This window comes from Ooceraea biroi, chromosome 8, assembly GCF_003672135.1.
Source record: "Ooceraea biroi isolate clonal line C1 chromosome 8, Obir_v5.4, whole genome shotgun sequence".
In the NCBI taxonomy this organism is placed as follows: Eukaryota; Metazoa; Arthropoda; class Insecta; order Hymenoptera; family Formicidae; genus Ooceraea; species Ooceraea biroi.
The window spans coordinates 2,316,149-2,326,406 of NC_039513.1; the positions used below are offsets into that span (position 1 = coordinate 2,316,149).

Sequence of the window (10,258 nt, forward strand, 5' to 3'; positions counted from 1 at the left end):
TAAATGTGTTTTATTGCCTGACTGGAATTATAAATATGTATGTAAATACATGTACATACATACAATACATGTGCCTGTATGTCGAATGTGTATGCATAATGAATATCAATGAAAAAACCCATGTATAAAACCAATCTTTTATTTTATTCAAATAAACATCTTTTGGTAGTCAGCAAACAGTAAAAAACGTTGTCCTTAAATTAAGAAACCTTACTGTCTTTTAACTAAGAAATTTAATAAAGACAAATCAAAAGCGATAAACTGAAACACAACAGAATAAACTACGAACTGACTAAAACCGAACTAGTAACATCACAGAGTATTATTTCTCTTAACATCATACTGAATATAAATACGAACTAGTAATATCACAGAGAATTAACGAACTAGTAGTAACATCACAGAGTATTATTTCTCTTAACATCGATAAAATCTTTTATCATTATCATTAATTGAGAATATGTTTTCTCTCTACTTTTTTCCATTTCTATGAAAGCACGCAGACATTCATTCCACTCCTTTTCATTGTCCGCAATTTGTTGCATTGCTTTAGCAAACATCTGTAAAAAAGATATGTAAGAAAAGAAATTAGAACAGTGCACATTGCTTTCTCATCATTTTAATTCACCTAATAAACTAAAGCTTCCTCTATGGGGAAGCAATAACAAAAATACGTTTAAAGCATAGAATTTATTATAATAACGCGTTTCTTTTAAAGAACTTACATTCTGAGAATTTTAGACATATCGCACCTCCATACATGAAATTTGGCGGTCAGCTAGGTTCGCAAAATCTTCTCTGGCAATCTGCAGCTGTGTGCCCAACCATTGAGTGTCTTAAAAATCGATTGTCTTTAATGAATGATCTTCTTATCGGTATATTTACCAAAAATAATTATTTATAGCAATACTCACTCCTTGTGCTTGTCATTGCTTTTCGCTTCCTGCTCGAACCCTGCGTAACAGTCGTAAGCGTTTGTCGTATATCTTTATCAAGTTGAGAACCCGACAGCGATTCTGTTATTTTGCGATGGTGTTCTGCAGTCTCCACATTATTGATTTCAGAGTGTGTCTGAATAATATTAAGAGATGACGTTTCTCCAATAGTATTTCCAATATCGTCTAGTATTACATAATCTAAAATAAAGCAATGAGAAATGCTGCATTTATTAATTTTCAGAGCAATACTAATTAACACAATCATATAGTAACTATATGATTGTGTCAATTAACTGGCGGCCCGCGGACCGCCAGTTGCGCATCCCTGATATAGTTCATATAAATCATCGTTCGACATACGCCGTGTATTAAGGGTCGACAGTAGTGACGGTAAGCCTCTAGTGGAATAGGATGAATTACTTTATCGTATTTTTCGTTTTTCGCCCTCAATAAGAAGAAAAATGGATTAAAATTGTAATATTCGTGTTCAGAAGAATCAGCCGCAGAGTGGTAAAGAGCGATTGTTTGAAAAAAGGTCTAAAACAATTTTGATAGATTTTTTTAAACCATTTTTCCGCTCTTTACCACTCTGCAGCCGATTCTTCTGAACACGAATATTACAATTATAAACCATTTTTCTTCTTATTGACGGCGAAAAAGGAAAAATACGATAAGATAATTCATCCTATTCCACTAGAGGCTTATCGTCACTCCTGTCGACCCGAAAACTTTACTAACTAGTATAGCCATTTTCACCATTTTCCATAATTATATCATCTGTGCTGTTCCGTATTGTTAATGATTCAGGAATAATATGTAAAATTCTTTCATCCCCCTCAGCAAGCAAATTCATTGCTTCCGTCTGAAATTAAAATTTACAACATTTAAAAATCAAATAATGTTTTATCAATATGTACTCAATATGTTAGTTTTATGTAACACCGGTGCATTGATTCGTGTGGTAGCGTATCTATATATTTATTAATATTAATATATATATAAATATATTAATATATGTATTAATAAATATATACAGGGTGTCCCAGAGCAAGTGCGACAGCCGTTAATGAGAGATTCTTGAGAGTATTTGGAGACGAATTTTCTAATACCAAAATGTTGAAACTACAATAGTTTTTAAATGAGAAGCGTTTAAAGTTGACTAATCGTATCGTCTAAAATTCGCGCGCTCAGGCACGGTACATTGCACAGTAGTGACAGGCTCTAAGTGCCCTGAGTCTGGATCATATGCGATATTATAATATCAATTTCTGATACTTCTTTTCATTTATTTATACGCCGATAATAAATAATATATTGATAATGTATTGAACATTCTATTCATTCATTCTAACATTCAAACATTTTATAATAAGATCTTAAAAATTTAATCTGTCATTAAAAAGCGACGTGCATCGAACTGTCAAAGCTATCACATGAAGCTATCACATGTCACTCGAGTGACATTGCTTATAGATTACAGATTTCTGTTTCACGCACATCATAAGATATTATTTTTGTTTTTTCTAAAATAAATAAGTTGATCTAATAATTGTACAAAATGTAGAAACAGAACTTTTTATTATAAATATACATTTTTAAGATTATTACATGACATGCGTGATGCAGAATCTGTAATCTATAAGCAACGTCACTCGGCTGATATGTGATAGCTTCATGTGATAGCTTTGACAGTTCGATGCACGTTGCTTTTTATTGGCAGATTAAAGTTTTAAGATCTTATTATGAAATGTTTGAATGTTGGAATGAATAGAATGTTCAATACATTCATTATCAGCGTATAAATGATTGAAAAAAAGTATCAAAAATTGATATTGTAATATCGCATATGATCCAAACTCAGGGTACTTAGAGCCTGTCACTACTGTGCAATGTATCGTGCCTGAGCGCGCGAATTTTAGACGATACGATTAGTCAACTTTAAACGCTTCTCATTTAAAAACTATTGTATTTTCAACATTTTGGTATTAGAAAATTCGTCTTCAAATACTCTCAAGAATCTCTCATTAACGGCTGTCGCACTTGCTCTGGGACACCCTGTATATATATATATACAGGGTGTTTCCTAAGTAAGTAGACAAACTTAAAGAGGATATTCCTTGGCTTATTTTAAGAAGAAAAGGTCATATAAACATATGTCCTAAACTGCTTTGTTTTCCAAAAAAAAGTACATCACTGTTTTCGTTCACTTTTCGTTTATTATAGAACAGTTTGTGTTATTGCAAATGAAACAAATGAAAAACAATAGTAACCAAAAAGAAAAATTATAACGAAAAAGAAAATAGTAACTAAAAAGAAAAATAATAACATCACAGTAACTGCTGAAAATGTCCACCTGCAGCCATGATACACGCCTCAACTCTCCTTTCCATTGATTGACGTACACGCTCAAAAATACCTGGAGTGTCTGAAACGAGTGTTCACTTGCGGCGCCGCGAGACCATCCCCACTCCATCCCCACCGTTGTTGACTCGTACTGCAAAAGCACGCTATCCGAAAAGTGAACGAAAACAGTGATGTACTTTTTTTGGAAAACAAAGCAGTTTAGGACATATGTTTATATGACCTTTTCTTCTTAAAATAAGCCAAGGAATATGCTCCTTAAGTTTGTCTACTTACTTAGGAAACACCCTGTATACAGGGTGGCCCATTTTAATTTATACAGTCGATTTTTTAAAAAACTAAAAGAGATACGAAAAAATGTTTCAGACAGACATGTCACGATTTCGAGGGGGACATAAGATGATACCATTGGTTTGACCTTGAATAGTCGTTTGAAGGTCACGCGAAGATCACCTTCAATTTCTTAAACTGAAATCCCAACTTTTTATTGCAGATTCTTATTCTCCATCGAAAAGTAAGTAACTTTTGTCTGAAACATTTTTCCGAAAAATGTCATCTTATGTCCTTAAAATGTCCTCAAAACTCATCTTGAAGATCATTTTAAGGACATAAGATGACATTTTTCGGAAAAATGTTTCAGACAAAAGTTGCATGTTTTCTCGCGTAGAATCCGAATCCGTAATAAAAAATACCATGTCTCATTAAAAAAAATTTCAGACCGGAAGTTAGAATTCTGAAATTGTTTTTTAATGAGACATGGTATTTTTTATTACGGATTCGGATTCTACGCGAGAAAACATGCAATTTTTGTCTGAAACATTTTTCCGAAAAATGTCATCTTATGTCCTTAAAATGATCTTCAAGATGAGTTTTGAGGACATTTTAAGGACATAAGATGACATTTTTCGGAAAAATGTTTCAGACAAAAGTTACTTACTTTTCGATGGAGAATACGAATCTGCAATAAAAAGTTGGGATTTCAGTTTAAGAAATTGAAGGTGATCTTCGCGTGACCTTCAAACGACTATTCAAGGTCAAACCAATGGTATCATCTTATGTCCCCCTCGAAATCGTGACATGTCTGTCTGAAACATTTTTTCGTATCTCTTTTAGTTTTTTTAAAAAATCGACTGTATAAATTTAAATGGGCCACCCTGTATATACAGGGTGGTCCACTTAAATCGATCATCTTAGATATTTCATTTGTTTTTAATTATACGAAAAAATGTCTAAGGAAAAAGTTGCACCGTTCGAAGGGGCTATCATGATGACAGAACACAAATTTTTTCAAGGCTATTTTTTTCGGAGATTCAAAGATCAAGATAATTTTTTTAAATGGAACTACATATTTTTGTTTGCGCAATTTTATAGCCAACATCGAGAGGAGTTCAGCGACTCCTATGACAACATGACCTTTAAATGATCTTGAACGCGGGAAACAGAAAAATCAAACTTTATGCTCTTCAACACAAAAATTTATTTAAGGAGGTGTTCGAAATGATGTCCTCCGACTTCAATACATATTCTAATACGATGCACAAATGATACTCTTACCCTTTCTATCATTTCTGAATTTATACTAGCACATGCATTCAAAATGCGCTCTCTCATGTTCTCTTGTGTAGTTGGTACATCATTGTAAACAGTGTTCTTTAACTTCCCCACAAAAAAGTCTAAAGGATTCAAATCAGGAGAACGTGCTGGCCAACTGATATGTCCTCCCCTTCCTATCCAGCGTTCCGGAAACATTTCGTGTAAAACTGTACGTGCAACACGTGTGTTATGAGCCGGACAACCATCATGCTGATACCACATTTGTAAACGAGTTTCTAACGGCACCTCTTCCAATAAGTTTGGTAATTGTTGGGACAAAAAATCAGCATATTTTTGACCATTTAATGTATCATCAATAAAGAAAGGGCCAATGATTCGATTGTGTAAAACACCACAGCATACATTAAGACTCCATGGACATTAACGTTCTACTTGTCAAAGCCACCTTGGATTTTCAACGGACCAATAGTGCATATTTCTTCTATTTACTTGTCCATGGTTAGTGAAAGTTGATTCATCGGTAAACAATATTCTGTTGAAGAAGAATTCATTGACCTCCAACTGTTGTAGCGCCCATTGACAAAATTCTATTCGATTAATAAAATCATTTCCATGAAGTTCTTGATGCAATGCAATGTGATATGGATGAAATGAGTGGCGTTTAAGAATGCGTAAAACACTTGTCTTGGAAATACCAGTATTTCTTTGTATTTGTCAAGAACTGATATGTGGATTATTTGCCACTGCAGCCAAAACAGTAACTTCTGTTGGTTCATTAGTTTGCAAACGAGGTCGCATTTTCTTACGTGAACAAACACTTCCAGTTTCACGAAATGTTTTAATAAGACGGTCAAAAGCAGCGCGAGACGGTAAACGCTTTTCAGGGTATCTTTGGCCGTACATTCTCTGCGCCTCTGTAGAGCTTCTTCCGCTTTCACCGTAAATAAAAAGCATTTCTATTCTTTCCTCTTTCGTATAATCAGTCATATTTAAACTCTGATATCGAGAAGCTCAGGAAATGAACTGAACTGCGAAAGCATTTCACGATCATAAATATTTGCATACACATACACACACGCACACAATACATGTATGGAATTATTTAAATCTTACATTCCATTGAATTCCAGAACATAAAAGTGTTTACCGATGAATCAATGTTCACTAACCATGGACAAGTAAATAGAAGAAATATGAACTACTGGACCGTCGAAAATCTAAGGTGGCTTCGATAAGTAGAACGTCCATGGAGCCTTAGAAAATGTATTGAAGTCGGAGGACATCATTTCGAACACCTCCTTAAATAAATTTTTGTGTTGAAGAGCATAAAGTTTGATTTTTCTGTTTCCCGCGTTCAAGATCATTTAAAGGTCATGTTGTCATAGGTCGCTGAACTCCTCTCGATGTTGGCTATAAAATTGCGTAAACAAAAATATGTAGTTCCATTTAAAAAAATTATCTTGACCTTTGAATCTCCGAAAAAAATAGCCTTGAAAAAATTTGTGTTCTGTCATCATGATAGCCCCTTCGAACGGTGCAACTTTTTCCTTAGACATTTTTTCGTATCATCAAAAACAAGTGAAATATCTAAGATGATCGATTTAAGTGGACCACCCTGTATATTCGCTACCACGCGAATCAATGCACCTTATTGTACATTAGAAACGAAAACTTTTGAAATTTTGAAGTAAAATAAAAACATTCTATATTGCTAAACTTTTTACAGTTATATTTAAAAAGTTCTCATTACCTGTTCCTCTGGAAACGAATCAGGACATTGTACCTTCCACATAATCAAGACTCATGAGACCTAAAATTTTTTTCTCTCTCTCCGTCAATTTGTTAGGAGGACCACCAACATTCCCTGTCGCAGCTTTATTAGCACGAATCTTTGCTATCTTTTGGGAAACTGCAGTTTTATTATCTCGCCATGTCTAGAACATTATTAAAGTTACAGCAAGTAAGTATGTAAAGTTACTGCAGTTACATGTTACACATAAGAATTTAAGTATTATTTAGTATTAAGTATTAAGTATTATTTTTATTCACTCACTGATTTCCATGACTTTATGTCTTTGGTCTTTCCATCTTTTCCTATACTATTTAATTGAGAAACTAATTCCTGCCATGATCCTCTTAAATCAGCATTCCCATGTAGGCTTTGAACCTTGCCTGTTGCAACGTGTGGATGTTGCACAAAATAGTCCACCATGTAATCTATTTGTGCCGATGTTGCTTTCGCTTGCCTCTTTTTAGTCTCTGTTCTTTCATTTTTTCGGAAAAAAATAATCCAAATTTAAAATAAGCAATTTTGCTCGGCATGTATAGATCTACATGACCTATATTTGCATGATATTATAAGCACTATATCTATAGCAGTTTGTTGGTACAAATTATACCTATATATTTTATTTCTTTTATTAAAACTTTCCATATTTACTGCAAAGAAGTCATTGCGCTTGAGGTACTGTAGGTACAATTTCACTACACTACAAAGTTTTAATACTAATAGTTAATACTAATAGTAATAGTGAATATTGGAACGCAGATACAGGTATTAACCAAAAAAAACAAAAAAAGTACGATATTTAACAAGTTACTAGAATGTTGCTGTCTATGAAATACCAACCTATGAGTTTTTCCCCAAGATCTGAACATGATACGTCACTTCTTTGCTTTCACGCATAACGACAACCTTAAATACCGACGGTTCGTTATCACATTTTGTAATGTCAGAATATCGCTATTTTGAGTTACAGAATCACACATTCGGTATCAGACTTCGTTACACGCGATGAAAGTCTTGATTATGCGCTTCCCCATACGGAACGCTGTCGTTTAATTACGAATTACAGATGGAGAAGTGCACGTGTACTTTCGAATGACATACCGAGTTTGCAGCAGCCGAATACTAATTGGAAATTGTGTCGCGATAGATGAATCGAAGCTACGGTTTCATAAAGTGAGAACAACGAGGCGCGAAACCGATCTTCTCTTGATGACTGCTCGATAAGAAGATATTAGCGATTTTGCAATGGGCAAACTCGAACGTCGATGTTTTACTCGTAGATACCGAGAATACAACATCTTATACGCGACAAGCGAACTGTGATCTGTTCAAAAGATGGTACGAATTGAAACACGTGTACAGTCCGTGAATCCGATATCCGTAGATGACTTCTGTGCGTTTGTCGCATTTTGCACGCAGTAAGTTTCGTAGTTAGAAAGGACAGCGCTAACGGCCGATAAGAAACGTTAACTGTTTGCGATACCAGTGTTATCGATTGATCGATGACATGGAGCACTGATATTCTGAGCGTGAAAAGATCCGAGGGCGATTGAGTAACGAGCGAATCGATCCGCAAGAAACATCGGCCTGAAGACCGTAAGATTGAGGACGATATCGCGTGAGGAGACACCTCGCTTTATCGAGCCGTGCAAAAGACGTTGACAACTCGGCCACGCGCCTGAAGGACGAGCCGAGCGTGGCGGTTGAAAGTACCCTGAGCGCGAGTGGCGTAGATTCGCAGTAAACTGCCCCGAAGCGTGAGAAAAAGAACGTGATAAGAAGTAGTAGGGTAAAGAGGAAACGAACGGACGGCTCGCCGGATCGCAAATCAAACGAATCGAAACAGCCGCGAATAGAATCGAGCGATGCACCGGATGCGCCGTTGATAACCTCTACGCCGCGTGCTACGATCCGAGCCGTACAACAGCCGATGAATCTTCCAACCGAGGACGAGAACGTTTTCGAAACCACGAACGATTCGTTCGCGACGTCCATTTAACGAGAGGTGCAAACGTCAGAGGGTCAGGAGGCGTTGCGGGCTCACTTGGACCCGCTGGGTTAACGGTACATCGGGGCTGTTATACGCGGTGACAAAGACATAGATACCGTTTACGGAGTTTATTTGGACAACGATGGAATGAAGTTCGGTAGTATTCGGTTCGAGATAGACCACGACGATAACATACTTCTCGACAATGTGCGCTACAAAGGTACACCTGGTCTTTACGAGCTGATTTTCAAGAGACATCCCGACGAGGACGTGTTCACGGATAACGATTTGCAAAAGTACAGGAGTATGCTGCTGGTGACGAACGCGTATAGACGCGATCACAGCGCGCGGGGTCAGGTAAAGAGTAACAGGGGGTACAAGTACAAATACATAATCGCGCCGTTACTGCCATCTGAACCCAAAGTCAGAATTTTCATGAATGAACGACACGCGATCGATTACCTCGTCCTGACACTGAACAGCGACGAAGTGACTGAGTCCCAACGAGATGGTGGATCGCCTACGATTGCTCGACGCTTCGCGTCAGGCCGGAAACAACTCTCACGACGAGATGCTGTAGATCATCGAGGAACTTCGAGAAGCTGGTATCATTATAAATTGATACGCGTATCGTCAAGACGAACCAGTCGATCAACTTCGTTCGCATCGAAGGAATATTTCACCAAATTTGAACATGAAGGATTACCAGGGCGCGCTAAACGATCTTCGAAAAGGGCTCACGGATTTCCAAAGATTGGTCAACGAATACGACAATCCTCCTCTCCCACTTCTCCCGCGGGGCACGCTAAACACTCTTCGACAGGCGTTCACGGATCTCAAAAGTATGGCCAAAGGCAAAAGACAGGGCTCTCCAGTCCCCCCGCAGAGATCCCCACTTCCCCCGCGGAGCTCCAGCCTCAGCGAATCGTTCTGGAATAACTCTGGAAGGGGTACGAACAAGTAACGGGCGACCGCGAATAGCTCAACAACAGGTACCAAACAGGTACCGAACAGGTACCGAACAGCTCAAAAACAGATATCGAACAGGTACCGAACAGCTCAACAACAGATACGAACAGGTACCGAACAGCTCAACAACAGATACGAACAGGTACCGAACAGGTACAAACGAGTACCGAACGTGTATCGAACAGCTAACGAACGGTTATCGAACGTGTATCAAACAGCTAACGAACGGGTGTGAACAGGAACGAACGTGTAACAAACAGGTAGCGAACGTATACGAACGTGTATCAAACGACTAACTAACAGGTACAAACGGGTATCGAACGTGTATCGAACAGCTAACGAACGGCTATCGAACGTGTATCAAACAGCTAACAAACGGGTGTGAACAGGAACGAACGTGTATCAAACAGGTAGCGAACGTGTACGAACGTGTATCAAACAGCTAACGAACAGGTATCGAACAGCTCAACAACAGATACCGAAGAGATACCGAACAGCTATCAAACAGGTACCGAACAGCTATCGAACAGCTATCGAACGTGTATCAAACGTGTTTGAACGTGTACCGAACGTAGAACGAACGAGAACGCACGTTTTAAGAACGTGAAACGAACGAGTCAAGAACGTGTTTGAACTAGAGCTCTCGATTGTTTACGT

The 10,258-nt window shown here is 37.5% G+C and overlaps 1 pseudogene; it reads right to left on the bottom strand.

The window, feature by feature from the left end:
- Positions 1-78: 78 nt before the first annotated feature.
- Positions 79-7,201, bottom strand: LOC113562386 (annotated as a pseudogene).
- Positions 7,202-10,258: the final 3,057 nt, after the last annotated feature.